Source organism: Chiloscyllium plagiosum, chromosome 4 (genome assembly GCF_004010195.1).
Source record: "Chiloscyllium plagiosum isolate BGI_BamShark_2017 chromosome 4, ASM401019v2, whole genome shotgun sequence".
NCBI lineage: Eukaryota > Metazoa > Chordata > Chondrichthyes > Orectolobiformes > Hemiscylliidae > Chiloscyllium > Chiloscyllium plagiosum.
This window is the reverse complement of record NC_057713.1, coordinates 113,101,107-113,122,784: the sequence shown is the minus strand read 5'-3', so window position 1 is coordinate 113,122,784 and position 21,678 is coordinate 113,101,107. Positions and strand designations below refer to the sequence as shown.

The following is a 21,678-nucleotide window of genomic DNA, read 5'->3' as shown; positions in this document are numbered from 1 at the left end:
CACAATAACTAGATTAAGAGTGTTCGTCCCTGAGCAGATAAAACAGATTTTAAAAAATGCTGTTAGTTAAACACAAAATTGATTTCAAAGTGGAATTCTTTTTCAATTACTTGTATTTTTAGCCATCTTTTAAAATGCAGAGACACAGTTAGAATTGTTTTGTACTGGTTCAAATTATTTCAAAATCAAGTTCCATTCTACCAGGTGAACTTTATTCATCCAGAGAAGTCAGGAAAACGAGTGCCAAAAATTTCAGATTCAATAATTTACTGAATAAAACCTACAACCAGCAGCATGCATTAATTTTGGTGATTTCTCAATAGTTATAGCCCAATATTCCAAAATGACAGAACCCAAAACAGCAGTTAACTACCTTCCGTTTCTATGCATGCAACCTTTCCACATTCCACATGAAGCATGATGATTTTATATATAGTGGATGAATAAGACATTCAATTTATCATTATTGTTTGAAGCACAAGAGAAACATGACCGCATCAGCCAGGGGATATGTATGTGCTTGTTTCCCACCCTTTTCCCAACTTAATGCAATGGAATAAAATTAGAGTTGAAGCATTGGAAAGATTCAGCATCCGTTCTATATACTTTCCATTTGCTGGAAGATTGATGTAGTGGTGGGAAGTGGTTTTACTATTATACATCAGGTGCTAAATGTTAATGCAAACAACTTTCCTGCACTTTACTCAAACATCTGAGCCAATCAGTACTTAAAAGCTCATTTTAAAGAACATGGAACATTAAATCTAACAAATCAAAAATGGGCAGAAATAACGACCAGTGATGAAAATGAAAACTGAGAAAGCAAACAAAATTCTTCAAAATACATGCTGTTCATTCTCTCAATCATACTTTTTTTGTGAAGCCGAGTACTTACTACTTCAAGAATTAAACAAAGAACAAAAATAATTTACAGTACAGGAACAGGCCCTTCGGCCCTCCAAGCCTGAGCTGATCCAAATCTTCTGTCTAAACCTGTCGCCTAATTCCTAAGCATCTGAATTCCTCTACTCCCCATCTACTCATGCATCGGTCCAGATGCATCTTAAATGAATTTACCGTGCTTGCCTGTACTACCTCTACTGGGAGAAAGTGAGGACTGCAGATGCTGGCGATCAGAGCTGAAAATGTGTTGCTGGAAAAGCGCAGCAGGTCAGGCAGCATCCAAGGAACAGGAAAATCGACGTTTCGGGCATAAGCCCTTCTTTAGGAATGAGGAAAGTGTGTCCAGCAGGCTAAGATAAAAGGTAGGGAGGAGGGGCGTTGGAAATGCGATAGGTGGAAGGAGGTCAAGGTGAGGGTGATAGGCTGGAGTGGGGTGGGGGCGGAGAGGTCAGGAAGAAGATTGCTGGTTAGGAAGGCGGTGCTGAGTTCGAGGGATTTGACTGAGACAAGGTGGGGGGAGGGGAAATGAGGAAACTGAAGAAATCTGAGTTCATCCCTTGTGGTTGGAGGGTTCTTAGGCGGAAGATGAGGTGCTCTTCCTCCAACCGTCGTGTTGCTATGGTCTGGTGATGGAGGAGTCCAAGGACCTGCATGTCCTTGGTGGAGTGGGAGGGGGAGTTGAAGTGTTGAGCCACGGGGTGGTTGGGTTGGTTGTGGAACATTTCAGAGAACACCTCTGGGACACCCGGACCAACCAACCTAACCACCCCATAGCTCAACACTTCATCTCCCCCTCCCACTCCACCAAGAACTCGATTAAGTTGGTAAGGCACAATCTCCCCCACACAAAATCATGTTGCCTATCACTGATAAGCCCATTCTTTTCTAAATATAAATAGATCCTATCCCTCAGTACCTTCTCCAGCAACTTTCCCACCACTGACATCAGGCTCACTGGTCTGTAGGGAATATCCCTATTACCCTTCTTGTACAGGGAGACAACATGAGTCCTCCAGCACCTCACCTGTGTTTATGGATGCCACAAAGATATCTATCAGGGCCCCAGCTATTTCCTCTCTCGCCTCCCTCAGCAACCTGGGATAGATTCGATCTGGTCCTGGATACTTGTCCACTTAATAACCTCTAGCCTATCCAACACATCTTCCCTACTTATGTCAACGTGATCCTGAATAATCAAACTTCTATCTCTCATCTCAACATTCATCTTGTTCCTCTCCTCAGTGAGCATTGATGCAAGGTAATCATTCAGAATCTCACCCATTCTCTCAGGTTTGACACACAGCCTTCCTTCATTATCCTTGAGTGGCTCAATCCTTTCTCTAGTTACCCGCTTGCTTCTTATTTAAGAATAAAATGCTTTGGGATTCTCCTTAATTCTGCTCGCTAAAGCTTTTGCATGACCCCTTTTAGCCTGCTTGATTCCTCATTTAATACTCTTCCAATATTCCTCCAGGACCCATTCTGTTCTTAGCTGCCTGGACCTTACATACGCTTCCCTTTTCCGCTTGGCTAGTCGTACGATTTCTCCTGTCATCCACGGTTCACAAATCTTGCCTTTCCTATCCGTTACCTTTAACGTGCCTATCCTGCCCTATCTTTAACCTATCTTTGAAAGCCTTCCACATATCAAATGTGGACTTCCCTTCAAATAGGCGTGTCCAATCCACATTTCCCAGCTCATTAAGTCATATAAATTACAAAAAAAATGTAAACTTATTTAAAACCATTTCTATGTTGAACATCCTCCATCTCAAGCTAGTTTAAAATTAAGTTTCTTTTAAACAGTAAATTTATATGTCTTCAACATTTTTCAATTTTTTCTGACTAAGTTTGAAAGCAAGAACATGCATGCTGTAAACAACTTAATGTCTTGTAATTTCCTTTGGCATTCAAAAGCTAAGATGGATTCACTGTTTCTGGTACATTGTTCTCAAACAAACAAAATCATAATTTATATTTCCAAAGCTTTTCCAAGAATAATCAGCTGTGACATCTTAAATAGGGAATCGAGGGTAATAGGGGCAGACAAGAAAGAGGAGTTGAATACATACTAGGACAATCTTAGATCGCCCCATCCAACATTCGTGAACTGATTGAATAGTGGAGCAGACTCAAAATGCTATAAGGTCTTCTCCTGCTATGTGTAGTTTTGGTCTTCTCATCTGAAGAAGGATGTTCTTGCTATAGAAGTATTCCATCAAAGTTTTACCAAATTGATTCCTGGGGTGGCAGGACTGATGTGTGAGGAGAGACTGAGCTGGTTTAAATTGTATTCACTGAAGTTTAGAAGAATGAAGTTGGATAGGGGGAATCTCAGAAACCTATAAAATTCTACCAGCACTAAACAGGCTAGAGCAGGAAGGATACTCCCAATGATGAGGGGAATCCAGAATCAGGGGGTCACAGTTTAAGGATAAGGGTAAACCAATTAGGACTGAGATGAGGAGAAATTTCTTTACCCAGAAAGTGGTAAACCTGAGGAATTTACTACTATAGTAACTGGTTGAAACTACAACATTGTGTGTTTTCAAGGAGGAAGTCGATATAGCTCTTGTGGCTAGTAGGATAAAGGGATATGGGGAGTGGTGGTGGTGGTGGTGGTGGTGGTGGTGGGGGGGGGTGAGCCTAGGGCATTGAGCTTAATGATCAGCCATGAACGTAGAGTCACAGAGCACAGACACAGATGATCAGTCCAACCTATGCCAATCAGACCTAGTCCCATTTGCGAGCATTTGGTCCATATGTCTCTAAACACTTCCTATTCATATACCCATCCAGATGCTTTTTAAATGTTGTAATTGTACCCATCTCTAGCACTTCCTCTTGCAGCTAGTTCCATCCATTCATTCATTACCCTCTGCGTAAAAAAGTTACACCTCAGATCCCCTCCATATCTTTATCCTCTCACCTTAAACCTATGCTCTCTAGTTTTGGACTCCCCCACCCTAAGAACTCTATCTATGCCCTTTATGATTTTATAAATCTCTAAGTTTATATGGAATGGCGGAACAGGCTTGAGGAGTTGAATGGCCTACTCTGCTCCTAGCTTCTACGTTTCTATGTTCCTTTGTGAGTCAATACCAATTGCGGTTTTCAGGTTAACTAGGGTGAGTGGGAAGTGAGCCATGGCTGAGAACAGATTCTGATAAGAGACCAGCAATAAAGGAGAGAAGAAAAAAAAGTATGGACTCAAGGAGGAAAAAAAAGAGTATAACTGGGAAAGGTAGAGTTACAGGTTATGCAATAGTATGTGAAGGTTTGGAATTTGTTTGGGGCAAGGGTGAGGAGAGGAAATCGAAGGTGGAAGTTAAAGAAGGATTACCAAGTAGAGGAGAGGTAGCAACTCAGCAAGAAAGAAAAATTACAGTTGGTTACTTAAAAGCTAAAAGGAAGAGAAAGCTGCCACACTGCTGTCCCCAACATTATCAGTATTCTAAGTATGGGGAGAGCAAGACAGGGCAAAGAAAAGGAAAGGGAGAGGCATGGTAAAATTAAAACAAGAGTCCTTCTGCAGGAACATATGACAATTATATTAAATGACACAGGGCTAAAAGCTTGAATCAATTAGTTAGCAGGTGCAAGGTTGAAAATTTACTATTACAGAACTTAATTACTCCTGTTCAATATTGTAGGTTGCACACAAACTTCATGCTGCCTTTTCACCTCTATGGTTTTGTCATGCATACTTACTTGAAATGAGCTGCTTACAGACTACATGTTTAACAAAAGGTCCAAGTACTTGCACAACTAGCACAACGTACAGCTATATTGTACTTACTAAGAGCAATATGGCCCTCTTACTGTTTTTGAGATTTCACGTTGGAGAACACAAACAATGGAAAAACAGGCCGAAGATAGGGTGCTCTAGATTACTAATGCGGGGCTGGAAGCTCAGTTTCAATACCTGTCCCCATTAACATGTGGCTCCCAACCACCTTCAGGAAATTCCACTAGTCTCCTGCTGCTTTTCTCTGGCTTGTTCAGAAATTTATGAAGACACTACAACCGAACATATCTTAGAAAGTTGGGTTTCTTGTCGGTCATTTCCCTGATGTAAGAACTGTGGTACAAAGCCAGTGTTGCCAACTCCAGCTAGAAAGCAGGTATATTAAGTAAAATGAGAGCAGTGATGATTATCATGGTCATTGGCAGTGTTAACCTCACCCTGTGCAGATGCAGGTCGAGTTGGAGTAGGACAGTGATCATCTCCTTGGCTAAAGATAACTGCTTTAGATACTGTTTCTACACGAAGTGGAGATAGGATGAATCTGTTCCAATAATGCCTTCTTCCATAAGGGAGCCTCTGACACATCCTCCCTTTTCCTCAAATGAAGATTTGCCCCAATGCCACAGTTGAAATGGCTATCAACTGTGTCCAATTTATGTCTTTGTTCTCAAATTCATCAATTAAAAAACAACTTTGTTGCAGGTTAGTATCTCAGGTTGAACCAAACTGTTTGCAAATGCTGGATCCTACTTGACCATGAGTTGAATTGCTGTCATTATATCCTCTGTCCTGTTCACAAATTTCGCACCCAAAGATCCATGAATTTACAGTCATAAAGTCAAAGAGATGTACAGCACAGAAACAGATTCTTTGGTCCAACTCGTCCACGCTAACCAGATATCCCAACTCAATCCAGTCCCACCTGCCAGCACATGGCCCATATCCCTCCAAACCTTTTCTATTCATATACCCATCCAGATGCCTTTTAAATGTTGCAATTGTCCTAGCTCCACCACTTCCTTTGGCAGCTCATTCCATACACGTACCACCCTCCGTGTGAAAAGGTTGCCCCTTAGGTTTCTTTTATATCTTTCCCCTCTCACCCTAAACCTATGCCTTCTAGTCTCTCATCCCAGAGACTTTGTCTATTGATCCTATACATGCCACTCATGATTTTTATAAACCTCTACGAGGTCACCCCTCAGCCTCCGACGCTCCATGGAAAACAAACACAGCCTATTCAACCTCTCCCTAGAGCTCAAATCCTCCAACCCTGGCAACATCCTTGTAAATCTTTTCTGAACCCTTTCAAGTTTCACAACATCCTTCCAATAGGAAGACCAGAATTGCCGCAATATTCCAAAAGTGGCCTAACCGATGATATGTACAGCCGCAACTTGACCTCCCAACTCCTGTAGTCTATGCTCTTGACCAATAAAGGAAAGCATACCAAACACCTTCTTCACTATCCTATCTACCTGCGACTCTATTTTCCAGGAGCTATGAACCTGCACTCCAAGGTCTCTTTCATTTAATTGGCATAAATTGGTTAAAAACCTAGATTGAGAGAAGTCTTTATTAATCTCGTCATTTTGAATTAGCAGCTAGACAGCCTAGCAAAAAGGCAATCTTATTTTGAAGGTGAATCTGAAACATCTGATACTTAAAAATGTGAACAAACTCATTACTGATAATGAAGAATCCCAACATTAATTACATTAATCATGCAAGTTTCAATGTTTCTAGGATTCATAAAAATAGAAATTACATTCAGAAACTCCTTACTGCTTTAAATCAAATGGATTCAGATTTATGTCTGCCCATTTCATCATACTTTCACAATCTGTTGTGCCAGCTGAACAGTTAGTAGTGGCAGAGACATGACAGTCTGAGCTTTGCTGTGATTACTCCTGTGCTGCTTATCCTGATTCCTGACTGCAGTAACTGACATCAACTCCACATTCCACTGATTTCCCAGAAGAGAACAAAGGAAGTACCACATTCCAAAGCACAATAGTTAACGATACATTAAAGGCATTTCATTCCTTTAGGTTTTCCTATCTATTATTCTTGTTCCTTATTTAGGAACACTAAATCATGATCAGGAAGCTGAAAGGTTTGTGCAGAGAAATATAAACATAAGACTAAATATGTAGCCATCCAATGTAGTATTTTACTAACATTTCAAGTACTTTGCTATTCCAGGTTGCAGTGAGTTTCTTAGACAAGATCTTTGAAGTGAGAGAGATACAAGGTTTAGAGGAGCAGAACTCTTCTCTGGAAAATTTAGAATTACATTTTAAAAATGTGCATTATGATTAATTGTGAACACTTTAAACCCACAGGTCTCAATAAACAGTCTACAAATAACCTCCCATTTGAACTTATCACCTCAAAACCTTCTGTCCCTTTCTTGAAACATTGTAAAATCGTTTCTGACAAGTGGCAATTGGAATGAATGAGTTGGTGATGAAGGAAGTCCAGATTGGGTTGTTAGGGTTTGGTGATGGAGGAGGCCTCCCCACTCACTTCCATCCAAGGCCCCAGAGGACCCTTCCACATCTGACAGAAATTTACCTGTACCTCCACTAATGTCATCTACTGTATCCATTGCACCCGATGTGGTCTCCTCCAAATCGGGGAGACAGGACGCCAACTTGCTGATCGCTTCAGAGAACATCTCTGAGACATCTGCACCAACCAACCACACTGTCCCGTGGCTGAATACTTCAACCCCACCTCCCACTCCAGCAGTGACATGCTGGTCCTGGGCCTCCTCCATCGCCAAACCCGAATCACCTGACACCTGGAGGAAGAATGCCTCATCTTCCGTCTTGGGACCCTGCAATCACATGGGATTAATGTGGATTACACTAGTTTACTAATTTCCCCTCCCCCCCCACCTTATCCCAGTCCCAAGCCTCCAACTCGATACCACCCTCTTGTCCTGTCCATCACCGTTCCCATCTATCCACTCCACCCTATCACCTTCTCCCCCACCTTCAAATGCCTATTGCATTCTTAGCTCCCTTTCCCCTAGCCCCAGTCCCTCCCATTTATCTCTCAGCCCCCCAGCCCACAAGCCTCATTCCTGATGAATGACTTATGCCTGAAACATCGATTCTCCTGCTTCTCAGATGCTGCCTGACCTGCTGTGCTTTTTCACCACCACACTCTCGACTCTGATCTCCAGCATCTGCAGTCCTCACTTTCTCCAAAAAAAAAAACACAATAAAGCATTAAGGAGAGAAGTGTATATAATATATATATCTTTTTGGAAATATATTTCTTCATTAGCCACTCATCTTTCAGTTGGTATAAGCATTCAAGTTCCTTGAATGGTTTGCAGAGATATTTAGAAATTCAGGTGTACTTCATCCATGTTGCCAATGTGACATATAGATACTCATTTTTGTTGCAATGACACCTCATTAGAAAATCCTAATTTTGGCCTTACAGTCTCCAAGTGACCATGGTTTTAGAACATAGAACATTACAGCACAGTACAGGCCCTTCGGCCCTTGATGTTGCGCTGGCCTTTGAAACCAATCTGAAGCCCATCTAACCTACGCTATTCTATTCTTGTCCATATGCCTATCCAATGACCACTTAAATGCCCGTAAAGTTAGTGAATCTACAACTATTGCAGGCAGTGTGTTCCACACTCCTACTATTCAGTAAAGAAACTACCTCTGACATCTGTCCTATATCTATCACCCCTCAATTTGAAGCTATGCCCCTCGTGCTAGCCATCACCATCCTAGGAAAAAGGCTTTCACTGTCCACCCGCTCTAACTCTCCGATTATCTTGTCTGTCTCAATTAAGTCGCCTCTCAACCTTCTTCCTTCTAACGAAAACAGCCTCGAGTCCCTCAACTTTTCCTCATAAGACTTTGCCTCCATGCCAGGCAACATTCCAATAAATCTCCTCTGAACCCTTTCCACATCTCCCTGTAAGGCTGTGACCAGAACTGCACGCAATACTCCAAGTGCAGCCGCACCCGAGTTTTGCACAACTGCAGCATGACCTCATGATTCCAAAACTCGATTCCTCTACTAATAAAAGCTAACACACTATATGCCTTCTTAATAACCCTATCAACCTAGATGGCAACTTTCAAGGATCTATGTACCTGGACACTGAGATTTCTCTCTGCTCATCTACACTACCAAGAATCTTACCACTCACCCAGTACTCTGCATTCCTGTTACTACTTCTAAAGTGAATCACCTCACACTTTTCTGCATTAAACTCCATTTGTCACCTCTCAGCACAGCTCTGCAGTTTATCGATGTCCCTCTGTAACCTACAACACCCTTCGGCACCATCCACAACTGTACCAACCAGTGTCGTCCGCAAATTTACTAACCCATCCTTCTACACCCTCATCCATTATAAAAATGACAAACAGAACTGGACCCAAAACAGATCCTTGCGGTATATCACTAGTAACTGAACTCCAGGGTGAACATGTCCCATCAACCACCTCCCACTGCCTTCTTTCAGCTAGCCAATTTCTGATCCAAAATGCTAAATCGCCCTCAATCCTATGCCTCTGTATTTTGTGCAGTAGCTTACGATGGGGAACCTTATGAAATGCCTTACTGAAATCCATATACAACACATCAGCAGCTTTATCCTCATCCACCTGTTTGGTCACCTTCTCAAATAATTCTAAGGTTTGTGAAGCATGACCTACCCCTTCACAAAACCGTGCTCACTATCCCTAATCAACTTATTCCTATTGAGATGATTATAAACCCAATATCTTGTAATCTTTTCCAACACTTTACCCATGACCAAAGGAAGGCTCACAGGTCTATAATTACCAGGGTTGTCTCTACTCCTCTTCTTGAATAAGGGAACAACATTTGCTATCCTCCAGTTTTCTGGTACTGTTCCTATAGACAATGACGACAAAGTTCAAAGCCAAAGGCTCGGCAATCACTTCCCTGGCTTCTCAGAGAATCCTAGGAAAAATCCCATCTGGCCCAGGGGATTTATCTATTTTCACATTTTCCAGAATTTCTAACACTTCCTTCTTGTGAACCTCAATCTTCGTAACTTGTTTCTCAGTATTCTCCTCAACAACGTTGGCTTTTTCCAGTATGAAAATTGACGAAAAATATTCATTTCGTGCTTCCCCTATCTCCTCTGACTCCATACATAACTTCTCATTACTGTCCTTGATTGGCGGAGAAAGTGAGGACTGCAGATGCTGGAGATCAGAGCTGAAAATGTGTTGCTGGAAAAGCATAGCAGGTCAGGCAGCATCCAAGGAGCAGGAGAATCGACGTTTCGGGCATAAGCCCTTCTTCAGGAGTCTTACGCCCGAAACGTCGATTCTCCTGCTTCTTGGATGCTGCCTGACCTGCTGCGCTTTTCCAGCAACACATTTTCAGCTCTGTCCTTGACTGGCCCCATTTAGTCATTTGTTTATCCCTTATATACCTATAGAAAGCTTTAGGGTTTTTCCTGATGCTATCCGCCAACAACTTCTCATGTGCCCTCCTCACTTGTCTTAGCTCTCTCTTTAGGTCTTTCCTGGCTGCCTTGTAACCCTCAATCGCCCTAAGTGAGCCTTTACATCTCAACCTAACATAAGCCGCCTTCTTCCTCTTGACAAGAAATTCAACCTGAGCTCAACTGTCTGACAGGTACATACTTATCAAGGACACACAGAAGCTATTCCTTGAATAAGCTCCACAATTCTATTGTGCCCATCCCCTGCAGTTTCATTCCCCATCCTATGCATCCTAAATCTTGTCTAATCACATCGTAACTGCCTTTACCCCAGCTGTAGCTCTTGCCTTCTGGTGTATATCTATCCCTTTCCATCACTAAAGTGCTCACCTACCTCCAAATCTAACACCTGGTCGGGTTCATTACCCAGTACCAAATCCAATGTGGCCTCACCCCTTGCTGGCCTGTCTACATACTGTATCAGAAAACCCTCCTGCACATAATGGACAAAACCTGACCCATCTAAAGTACTTGAACGATAGTATTCCCATCTTTGCTATCCTTTCCTCTAAATCTCTGGAACTATTCAGAGGCCTACAGAAAACTCCCAACATGGTGACCTCCCCTTTCCTGTTTCTAACCTCAGCCCATACTACCTCAGTTGATGAGTCCTCAAACATCCTTTTTGCAGCCGTAATACTGTCCTTGACTAACAATGCCACTCCTGAAGAAGGGCATGTGCCCGAAACGTCGAATCTCCTGTTCCCTGGATGCTGCCTGACCTGCTGTGCTGTTCCAGCAATAAAGTTTCAGCTAACAATGCCACTCCCCCACCTCTTTAACCATCTTCTCTGTTCTTACTGAAACATCCAAATCCTGGAACATACAACAACCATTCCTGTCCCTGCTCTATCCATGTCGCTGAAATGGCCACAACATCGAAATCTCAGGTACCAATCCATTCTGCAAGTTCCAGATGCTCCTGTCGTTAAAATAGACACACTTCAAGCCAACGTTTTGCTTGCCGGTGCCCTCTTGCGACCCTGAAACCTTATTTTGGTTGTCCCTACTCTCAACCTCCTCTGTATTTGAACTACAATTTAGGTTCCCATCCCCCTGCTGAATTAGTTTAAAACCATCTAAAGAGTATTAGCAAATTCCCCCCCCCAGGATATTGGTACCCCTCTGGTTCAGTTGACGACCATCCTGTTTGTAGAGATCCCACCTACCCCAGAAAGAGGCCCTAATTATCCGGGAATCCAAAACCCTCCCTCCTGCACCATCCCTGTAGCCACGTGTTCAACTCATCTCTCTCCCTACTCCTTGCCTCACTAGCACATGGCACAGGCAACAAACCAGAGATAATAACTCTTTGTCCTAGCTCTAAGTTTCTACCCTTGCTCCATGAATTGCTGCCTTAAATCCCCATCTCTCTTCCTACCTATGTCATTGGTGCTGATGTGGACCACAAGTTGGGGCTGCTCCCCCTCCCCCGCAAGAACCCCAATACATGAAAGGAGACATCACAAACTCTGGCACCTGTGATGCAACACACCAACCGTGAATCTCTCCTGTTCCCACAGAACCTCCTGTCCCCCTAACTATAGAGTCCCCAATGACTAATGCTCTGCTCCTTTTCCCCCTTCATGTCTGAGCAACAGGGACAGACTCTGTGCCAGAGACCTGTGCCCAATTGCTTACCCCTGGTAAGTCGTCCCTCCCAACAATATCCAAAACGGTATACTTGCTGCAACAATCTTGTTCCATAAAGTAGCTACACTAACCACCATGTTTGAAATCTTTGCTGGACTGTTCGTTATGCCTAGTTAATTATGTAAATTCCCATTGTACCTCTGATGACAAGGTAATCATTCTGATAATTTTCGAGAATTCATTTCAAAACATGTTTCTGAAAAGGACACATTACATCTTTTGAATCTTCTTCAGGACAAGTTTTTTTCCCTCCCCATATTCACACAAACTTTTCACTAACATCACATTCACAATGCAGGACAACTATTAATTGAGTTAACATACATCACAATTTCCACCTTAAAACCAGCTTCCTATTTCATTATTTTCTCAAGAGGACCAATTTCTGTTTGTTAGTTGCCAATGCGCTGAATTTCAAATCAGTAAGGGGATTGAAGGTTAGAGGATTATCAGATCAGCCATGATCTCATTGAGTGGCAGCAAACTCAATGGGCCTCATACGTCTACTCATCCATTTTATACTCTTATGGCTGGAGGGGAGGAGAGAGAGAGACAGCAGAATTCTGATCCCAAATTATCCTTCAATCTGCGCCCCTCTTTGCTTACAGATGGGGCTGCTATAATGGATTACAAAGTTCTGGTGTGGGTCAAAAAGAAAGAAGAGAATGTGTCTCTCTCAACCCCTGCCAATGACCCAGAGAGAAGATGAACCTTCATGGATGTCAGCTAAGGCAGAGCTTTGCAGTGAGGACATCCTCCTCAACCACGACCCGATCAAGTAGCTAACCAAGACAATATGGAGACTGATACATGATCCTTTGGACGAAAAGGTGGAAGACCACTGACACCCCTAGAATCATACACAAAATTGGATCAGTAAGAGGGTTGCCTGGCATTATCTGAAGAGGATTGGAAAGGCACTCATCCGGAGCATGAACATGCCATGGACCTAACTGGCCAAATGGCCTGATTGTGGGCTGCAAAAACCATGTAATCTTTTTAATATAAGCATAAGGATAAACTAAGAACAGTGGAGTGAATCATTGTTAGTGCACTATTTATCCTCCTGGCGAACTTAAGTTTGAATACGACTCAGACAAACATGCCAAAAGCACAAGAGCTTTAAATGTGATGAGAATAGATACAGTCTTAAACAAGTTTAGTGGGTATAGATCTCCAGCAAACAACTATTCTTTCATTTGGCTTACTGAATAAGACTGTCACAGGAAGATATGCCATAAAGATGGCAACTGCAGGAAACAGAAATCAAAGCAGTAAATTTCTCAGTCCTAGAAACAATTGCAGCAGTGTCAAATGTTTACCAACATCAAAATGTTAACATTAACAACTTGAGACATGAAAATGAATAGTCGCATCAATTCATCATGGTAGGGAATGGTAAGCTTAACTTGTTCATGAAAGCAAATGTCTGGGACATTCAAGCACAGTCCTTCATGAAATCGGAGAGGTAAACAGAAGGGGCTTTGGTCTCTAACTAACTTGCATGGTTACATACTTAAGATTACTTAATGCTGAAAGTTGACAGAAGAATGAAATAGCTTGCTACTCATCACTAACACAGTTCATTTGGTTCAACTCACAATCTTACCTAATATAGAAAATAAAAACTTATCAACAAAAAAATACATGATACATAAAAGTGGAAAAGACTGGAATGAGGCAGCAAACTCACATTTCAGTCAACTGTCAAGTTGTGATGCTAATGTTTGCCAGGCAAATCTCTAATAGAGAGGGAAGGAAGAGTGGGAGCGGTGGGAAATACAAAGACCTATTAATCTCCAACAATACTGACTGGTTAAGAATGGCATCATAAAAAATAAAATCACATGGAGTTATTGAACTTTGTTACTTGAAAATGTTTTTAAAATCCAAAACTAAGAGTCAGTACGATTCAGTTCTTTTGCTTTATCAAAGGTTATAAGGAGTAAGCGACGTTTTTAATATAGAAGAGGAGTCAGAAGCACGAAATCTACTGCCAATCAGAACTATTGGTCAGTATACATACGCTGTGAATTAAGAATTAAAATACAATTTTCTCACATCTCCTTACACTCCCCATCGTTATTTTACACATCCCAGATTCAGTTTTTTGGGAATACAGAAGTGCAATTAGTACATTTGCAATAGCCTGCACACTTTTCCAAAACTGAAGCACAAGCTTTTCTCAATCAACGTACTCAAAATGATTAGTTCAAAGTGGTATGAAGTCTAAAAACTTCTGGATTCATCACAGAAATGTCTCAAACGAGGATCCAAGGTATCAAACTTAACAAGAAATCTGCTGTGCAGAACAACTGAACCTTTCCATAGTCATGAAATGAAATACTTTACATTTATCTATTCAGCATTACAAAAGACAATTTGTCTCTGCAAAGAGGTTGATTAAATTGTATGGTATTGAACTTTATATAAACTCAACCTGATTGGAGATATCTGAGCAAATGGAACTTCACATCAGGTTCTGCACTGAACATGTAACTACCAAATAAACAAGAGTATGTATTTTTTCCTTCACAACTTAACTTGTGGGCGGCACGGTGGCACAGTGGTTAGCACTGCTGCCTCACAGCACACACTGCTGCCTCACACTGCTGCCCCGGGTTCAATTCCCGCCTCAGGCGACTGACTGTGTGGAGTTTGCACGTTCTCCCCGTGTCTGCGTGGGTTTCCTCCGGGTGCTCCGGTTTCCTCCCACAGTCCAAAAGATGTGCTGGGCCAGGTGAATTGGCCATGCTAAATTGCCCGTAGTGTTAGGTAAGGGGTAAATGTAGGGGTATGGGTGGGTTTCGCTTCGGCGGGTCGGTGTGGACTTGTTGGGCCGAAGGGCCTGTTTCCACACTGTAATGTAATCTAATGTAATCTAAATCTAAAACTCTGTTGGATTTTGATAGGTTTGTGTCAGCATGGTCCTTCATCTCTCTTCTAGTCCAAATGAACATATTAATTCATATAAAGCCAATAAATGCAAATGTAAAGATTAAACCATAATGCAATGGTTAAATATTTCAATCAAACATAATAAAGTGGTTATTGATGGAATTATTATTATTCACCTTCAAGTAAAAAAATCTACATGGCCGATGCCAGAGGTAGGGAAGGAAGCCAGTTAGCTTTAAAATACATAATTATTCATATTGATCACACCACAGTTGGGAAAAAAATCAAAGGAGAAGACTGAAATTCGGTGCTTGTGTAAATATGTTTGAATATATAAAGTTATTTGCATTTAGCCAGCTTAAGAACTTATAACCCTTCTATTTAGTTTGCAGGAAGGAGGAAAATACAAACTTGCATTAATGGAATGATTTATTGTGTTCTTTAGAAATATCCTAAACACACCAATTTAGAATAAATCGATGTTTAAATTAAGTAATCAAATATGTCAGCACTTTCGCATTTTCCGACCAGACAATACATCAGATACTCACTAAATTTCTGACAAATATGCTTTCCAACACTCTCTAGGTCTCTGAAGGTGTTATATCAGTTTACTCAATCTTTTCTGCAGTTTTAAACAGATATTTTTGAATTTGTATTTAGCATTCCATCTGCTTTCAGGGAAAAAAGATGTGCAGCTTAGCCTTTCATATAAAACATTTGCTATAGTATAAACAACTTCTCTATCAGCAGAAATGGCAGTATTGTTATTTATATAATAAAACATCAATTAATCAGAGCTACAGAAATTGTGTTTTTCCTCAGATGATCAAAATCCCATTACAGCATTTCACACACTTTACATATTTTGCCGTAGTGCACAACATGAAAGTGAAAGCTATTCCAAGAACAATTAAAATCTCAAATTTCAAATCAGTACTTTGAGGAGGAAAGATTGACATCCAAATAGATGTGTAACAGAATTTTAATTGCTTTAATTATAATTAATTTGAAAATTCCAAAATTCTAATTTATTCATCTGTACGCTTTGGTAGACCTTGAATTTAAATAAACAACATCACCAATAGTGTTAAACAATGTCAAAATTAATGTCATAGTCAAACAAGGTATGAAGGTGAAGAATGAATGACTCAAGGCAAAGGAGGCTGGAAAACAAAGGATACAATTGGGATGGGGAAAGGTGCGACAATAAGGGGTGCTAAGGTTGGGAGGGAGGCTTCGGGGGGCAGGGAGCAGAAGTGAAATGATTTTGTATGTAAAGGTGGACAGGTATGAAAAGTGAAGAATGGGCAGCAAACTGTTTCATGAATAGAAAGAATGCCTGCTGATTGACAATGGATCAATATATAGCTAACCAGAGCTGTGTGTGTCAGTACTTAACTCGACGTTGTAAAACACACGAATGAATGAGACAATGAGAGCCATTGTGACAAAACCAGCATGAATTTTGTTGAGGTTGTACAGGACACTGGTGAGGCCTCTCTGGAATACTGTGTCCAGTTATAGGAAGGATATTATTAAGTTGGAGAGGGTTCAGAACAGATTTACCGGATGTTTCTGGGTATGAAAGATTCAAGTTGTAAAGAAAGGCTGGACAGGCTGGATCTTTTTTTCACTGGACCATAGGAGGTTGAGGAGTGACCTTACAGCAGTTTATAAAATAATGAGGTACAGTTAATGGTAAATGTCTTTTCCCTGGACCAAACTTACTCCAGGGCTGGCCTCACAAAGAACATTGGCCTAAAGGCTAATTGCAGGCTGATTCATAATTAAAAGGATTCAAACAGACACAGTGACCCTTAGAAGAGCATTGTCATAGAGTCAACGTGTTTAAACAGACAGCAGAAGTTGGCCATTAACAAGGATAGTACCTGGAAACTGGTTCCAACAAGTCTGGAAGAGACCATATTTTCATGCAGATAGTAGATACTGATGGCACTGGAGGCCTCAGGAAGTGACAACCTGTTTAGCAGAGCAGAACCAGCTTTGAAGATTTTTTTTAAACTATGTTTTCTGGGAGACTAGCTTGGCTGCCCAATTCTCACAATAGCATCTGGAAAGGTAGAAAGCAGAGTTAGAAGCATTGCTGCCTTTGCCTAGGTGAACTGAGTCATTGATAATGATAATGTTTCAGAAAAGCAACTAAGGAATCTACATCTATGCTTCTGAAACAACGCATTGTGAAACCTATTTAAGTAATTTGGCCAGTTTTGTTACGTTCTTTTATTTATCCTTTACCCTGGGCTTGCCTGCTTGTCTTTTGTGTCACAGGGGCTGAAAACAAATGACAAATACAGAATAAACTTTAATCAGTTTGCCGTGTTTTGTATTTCCTCTGCTAATGTTATGTGTATTTAATAAATAATTAAGTCTTTTGTTTTAAATATAAAAATGGTGTCTGGAATTAATTATATACGAAGTCCAGGATTAATTACTCAAAAATGCGGTCAGGAACCACTGGAGTAATTATTGGGGGGGTTATTTATGTGTGAGACATGGGTGCCTTTAGCTGGCCAGCATTTATTCCCAGGCCTAGATGCCCTTGAGAAGGTGGTAAGAAGGTCTTCTTGAACCTTGTAGTCTAGTATATAGACACAGAATGCTCTTTGGGAGGGATTTCCAGCAAGGGAATGGTGATATATTTGCAAGATAGAGAGTGACATGGAGGGGGGGGGGGACGACTCATAGGTGATAGTGTTCCCATGTATCTGGTGTTCTTGCCCCTCCAGACAGAAGTGATTGTAGGTTTGGAAGGTGCAGTCCAAGGATCTTTGGTGAATTTCTGCATTTGACTGCTATCAAATATTGGTGGGGGAGGGAGTCATTGCTTATGGATGCGGTGTCAATCAAGTGGGTTTCTTTGTCTTGGATGGTTTAAAGCTTTCTGAGTGTTGTTGGAACTGCACTCATCTAGAGAAGTTGGGAATATTCCATCACAATCCTGACTTGTACCTTGCAGATGGTGGACAGACTTTGAGTGCCACGTGGTGAATTACTGCAGTATTCCTAGTTTCTGACCTGCTACTTTAAGCACTGTATTTATATGGTGGGTCAAAGTTCAGTCCACTTCAGGAAACATTCTTTTTACATCAATTTTGTCATATATTTTATATACCACAACTAGATCTCCTCTCATTTGTCTAAACTCCAGAGAGCGCAAGTCTAGTTGATTGCTTTTTGGAGAGTACAAGAGCTGCATTATACTCTACTATCATTAGACAGCAGAAAAATTCCACTAATCCACGAAGAATAGATCAAATTGGACAGACAGAAAGATGTTGTTGTTTCAAAGTCTGGATCCTAGTGTGAGGTTCAAGTGTTGATACCATCCTTGCACTGTGTCGATATAGTCAACCAGTATGAACTTCCAAGGAGCGGCCGATTTATAGCCTGAGCATGTGTTTCTTGTTTAATTTGGGATAGCAGGTGGATTTTTTGACACAAGAGTACCATTAGCAGCTCCTCCAGTATTCACAGTGCATATCTTTTGAAATTGAAAACAAAACAACCACAGCTGTTTACTTATTATTTTGGTGGTGGAAGAAATTTTACGAGGGAGAAGAGTTGTATAATTGGCCCATTATTCACTTCAACTGGCTATCTCCAATATGTGAGCGCATGCACGTTGGGCAGATGGGTTGGGAGAGTGATGTTGCTGCATTGCGAAACACAAATTGGAGGAGAGATTTGCCTGTTATTTAGGCATTACAAACTTCAGACTTTGAAATGAAGGGTTAAATTATTTTAAGATGTTGTATAAATTAAAATTAAATACAGTTATCAATGAAAAGGGGAGGTTAAACAAAGATGGCAAGCAAATGACTAAGGTATGCTTTACAGAACTTTAGTCCAAGACACCTTTGTGTCAATAAAACTAACTCTCTTTTTATATCAGCAATTTCCCAATACAATTCTGAATGGTGCTGGTGATGCCTGTCTGGTGCTAAACAAAACAAACAGCAAGCTAGTCATTTACAACAAGCAAATATATTGCTTTCTCTCGGTTTTCATTGGTAAAGCAGTAAATTCCAAATGTTTTAAAAATATAAAGATGGAGGATAAATAGAGAAATGTATATTTTCTCAGTTTTAACTGCTGAATATTGCACAGAAAATGGTGGTCAAAAGGAGGAGCTTTTCAAGAGGAATATGATATTCTAGAAATTTCAGCAAGATAATCAGCAAGCGAATTTGAAGTAAACAAAGCCCCTATGTGAACAAGAAGAAATTAGGACATTATAAATCATATCAACTTGGAGAAAATGAGGAAACATCTGGTGAATAGGGTTTGAAGGTACAACATCATATTCCTTTCTCTGAAACTGCATAAAATCTTTTAGTCATTACCTGGATTTGAGGATATTTCTGAATTGGCTAATGAGATAAAAGCAGTGTCCATTGAGAAAAGCACAAATAATGAAGTTGTTGTACATTATAGACTTTTAAAATGCAAAATAAAATTCTGTTCAATTCAAATTGGTTAATTTGTCAAACTTCAGATGGAGTACATCAACAAATGCCATTATAATATACAGTCAGTCCCTATGGGTGCATTATGGCGATATTCAGCTATATTTCCATTGAAGTAAGAGTATGTCAGACAACACTGCATAGTCCCTACACAACAAAATTGAATCTTTCTGTAAGGCACCATGAGTAGTTTTCCATGTTGATGTCATATTCATAGAGATTTATCAATCTTTACTAAAGGGAAGAATACTAATGAAGAGGAGAATTCTGCAGTTATGAAGAGCAACAACCAAGAGCTGTGATGGATTAAAGAAAAATCTTTGCTTTCATTACCATAAATAACTAAGTAAAATGCTGGAGTTCAAGAGGATCCTGAGGGACATAAGGGAGGAAACTGCAGCAGTACTGGGAAATAAATTTCAGAACTTAATTGAACACGGATGCATGGTAGAGGACTAGAGGGTGGCTAATGTGGAACCTATTTTTAGGAAGGAAGGCAGGGTTAATCCTACTAATTACAGGCTAGTTAGCTTAACATTTGCAGTGGGGACATTTTCTAAGAGTCTTTAATTAAGGGTTAAATTATTGTGCCAAAAAGAGTGGAAAATGGAAGCAGCCAGTGCCAATTTAAAAATGATGAGCATACATGACAGAGAATAACAGACATGTTACATATGAAATGCAATGGATGTATATACACGGACTTTGGCAAAGTACCACTTGGTAAATTACTGAAGATAATTTTAGGGTACAAAATTAGGGGGTGGATAGCAATCTGCTCTACACAATAGTTCGGAGGAAGAAAATAGAAATGAAGGCTAGTTTTCCAGGAGCAGTTGAAAAGTTTTGGTACTTGCACAAGGTTCACTTCTGGGGCCGTAGCTGTTCATGGTGTGTCATTTCTTGGGATATAGACATAGAAGGAGTGGCATCAGAATTTGCAGGTCATATCAAATTAGGAGGCAAGGGTCTTAGGAAGGGTCACTGGACCCAAAATGTTAACTCTGCTTTCTCTCCACGGACTGCCAGACCTGTTGAGTTTTTTCAACAATTTCTATTTTTGCTTCTCTGATTTTCAGACTCCACAGTTCTTTCATTTTTTTTTTATTTAGGACGTAAATCTAATTCTTCAGACTGGGAGAGAACCAGCAAATTAATATTGTTGAGACTGGGAAGGAGTTAAAATGTGACAGGTGGAATTACGTAATCAACACAGCAAAGAAACAGCCATTCACCTAAACAGTTTATGCTGATATTTCTGATCCACTAAAACTCTTCGCATCTTTTATGTAATTCTATAAACGTATCTCTCTAATCCCCTTATCCCTCGTGTGCTTATCTCGCCCCCGACCCCTTAACGTCACCTAACTATTGTATCACCCAGTGGTATTACATTTCCACATTCGCCCACTAGAAATTTATTCCAAGTTTCCTGCTGACTTTTTGGTAATCATCTTATATTGATAACCTGTCCTTTTGATCTTCCCACACATGAAAACTGTCTGCCCACTCTCGGAAAAACCTTTCACAATTTCAAAGTCCTCTATGCCATCAATCCTTAATATTTCTCTTTCAAAAGGCAACCCGGCCTATTCACCCTCTCCTGAAAGGTATACCCATAGTTTTTGATTGTCAGCCTTCTAATTTCCTCTGTTTTTAAATCTATGACAAAATTGTACACAGATTAGACCACATGTAGAATATTAAGTCTGATACAATAAAAGAACAGCTTATGCTGGAAAGCTAGAGCAAAAACAAACTGCTGGAGAAACTCAACAGGTCTAACAGCATCTGTGGAATATGAAGAGGGTTAGAGACTCAAAACGTTAACTGCTTTCTCTCCACAGTTGCTGCTAGACCTGAGTTTCTCCAGCAATTTCAGTTTTTGTTTTAAGTCTGATAGGAATTTAACAAATTCTCCCTAATTTCAATTTTAATAGCCAATGTTGATACAGCTGGTGTTTTGTGTGCTTGTACTAAAAGGTTGCTGCAATCCTTTACTTTTTAGTAAGTAATACGTGTGACCTTATTTTTCTAATCAAATCACACTCATTTACCAACATATTTTAGAATTATGTACCCATTCTGCAAGGTTATTGATACTTATCAACCTCTTTAGTTTTGACTATGACCTAATTGGTATTTTCTATGAATGTCGAAATGGCTTTAATTTTAAGTCAGAATTGATAATATTGATTGTAAGCAACAATGTTCCCAACATTTGTTCTTGTAGGTCCTCACTCTCCACTTTCGTCCACTTTGTTTCTTAAATGGTAAAGACAATGACTGCAGATGCTGGAAACCAGATTCTGGATTAGTGGTGCTGGAAGAGCACAGCAGTTCAGGCAGCATCTGAGGAGCAGTAAAATCGACGTTTCGGGCAAAAGCCCTTCATCAGGAATAAAGGCAGAGAGCCTGAAGCGTGGAGAGATAAGCTAGAGGAGGGTGGGGGTGGGGAGAAA

The 21,678-nt window shown here is 40.6% G+C and overlaps 1 protein-coding gene across 1 annotated transcript in view; it reads right to left on the bottom strand.

The window, feature by feature from the left end:
• LOC122549339 (exostosin-1-like) overlaps positions 1-21,678 on the bottom strand; it is a 157,567-nt gene that overhangs the window by 46,392 nt on the left and 89,497 nt on the right. The window lies entirely within an intron of this gene.